This window comes from Chinchilla lanigera, unplaced genomic scaffold (assembly GCF_000276665.1).
Source record: "Chinchilla lanigera isolate Chin_1 unplaced genomic scaffold, ChiLan1.0 scaffold00149, whole genome shotgun sequence".
In the NCBI taxonomy this organism is placed as follows: domain Eukaryota; kingdom Metazoa; phylum Chordata; class Mammalia; order Rodentia; family Chinchillidae; genus Chinchilla; species Chinchilla lanigera.
Genome location: NW_004955550.1, coordinates 1449427 through 1451062, shown reverse-complemented (window position 1 = coordinate 1451062; position 1636 = coordinate 1449427).

The window sequence follows — 1636 nt, the reverse complement described above, 5'->3', positions numbered from 1 at the left end:
GCGCTTTTCGGCTGGGAATCGCGGTGGTATGAGTCCGGCCCACACTCGGACCCAGGAGAGCTGCAGCTCCCGGAGAACTCGCTGCCTGGGCGCAAGGCGTGGGGGGCTGGGGGAGCCTGCTCGGCCGGCTCCGAGGGCCTGCTCGCCCCGCCCTTCCCCTGGGCCTCCCTGCGCCTAGAAACCCTTTTCTTTATTTTCAAATTTTACTTTTTATTGTTTTGTTGAGACAGGATCTTTCTATGTAGTGTAGGCTGGACTTGAACTCACTATGTAGCCCAGGTTGGGCTCAAACTTGTGGCAATCCTCCTGCCTCACTCTCCCAAGTGCTGGGATTATAGACTGTTTGTTTTCTTGTTGTTGAGTTTGAAGAGCTATTTTTAATGCAAGTTTTTAAATCAAATATATGTTTCACAGATATTTTCAAATCTGTGCTTGTCTAACAATATCTCACAGATCATAAACTCTTAATTTTTATAGTGTTGCAGATCAAACCCAGGGCCTTATGTGTGTAAGGTGTTATGGTTTGTGTCTAGATGTCCCCCCAAAACCTCGTGATGTCATAGATGGGGCTTTTCAGAGGTGGCTGCATCTACAGTGTGTAATGCTGAAATTAAGGGTGTGTGATTACTAACTTAGTCCACTGATTGGTTTGGCATAGCACTGGGTGTGGAGAATGGAAAGGCCCACCCTGGATGTGAGTCTTACCCACCTCAAAGGCATGTAGCCTGTATAGAATATAAAGAACAGAAAGAGGGTTGCTCTTGTCACTTGCTGCTTGCTACTTCACTGCTTTGCTGCCTTCAGCCTACCATGAGCTGTTTCTCCTCTGCGATGCTCCTCTGCCAGGCCACCCTGCCTTGGAGGTAGCCAGCTATGGACTGAAGCCACTACACACCATGAGCCAAAAGTAAACTTTTCAGGCTGGGGATGTACCTCAGTCACAGAGCACTTACTGAGAATGTACAAAGCCATGGGTTCCATCCCCAGCCCTGAAAAAAAACCTTTTCCTCCTTTAATTTTGGGTGTCAGGTATTTTGTCTCAGCAAGAAAAGTAACTAAGACACTAGGCAAATGCTCTACCACTGAGCTATATTTCCAGCCCAAAGTTCAACTTATCAATTTTTCTTTCATTGATTATGCTTTTTGTGTTACATCTAGAAAGTCATTGCTATCATAAGGGCACCTAGATTTTCTCTTATGTTATCTTTACAGGTTTCATAATTTTGAATTTTACTTTTAGATCTATTATACATTTTGAATAGCTGTGAAATGTCTAAAGTTTGTATATAGGTCATTATTTTGGGCATGTAAACATTTAGTTGTTTTTGCATCATTTATTTGAAAGACTGTCCTTTCTCTATTGAATCATGAATAAAAGATGCCTGGTTGGTCAAACATCAGTTCACAGTATTTGTGTGGGTGTATTTCTAGGTTTCTAGTCTATTCCGTTAGTCTGTATGTCTACTTTTTTTTAGAAATGCTACATTTTCTTAATCACTGTACTTTTTTTCAGACAGCATCTTGCTATGTAGTGCAGGCTGGTCTTGACCCTGCATCCTCCTGTCACAGCCTCCCAAGTGCTAGAATTATAAGCATGTCGCCGGGCATGGTGGTGCATGCCTGTAATCCCAGAACT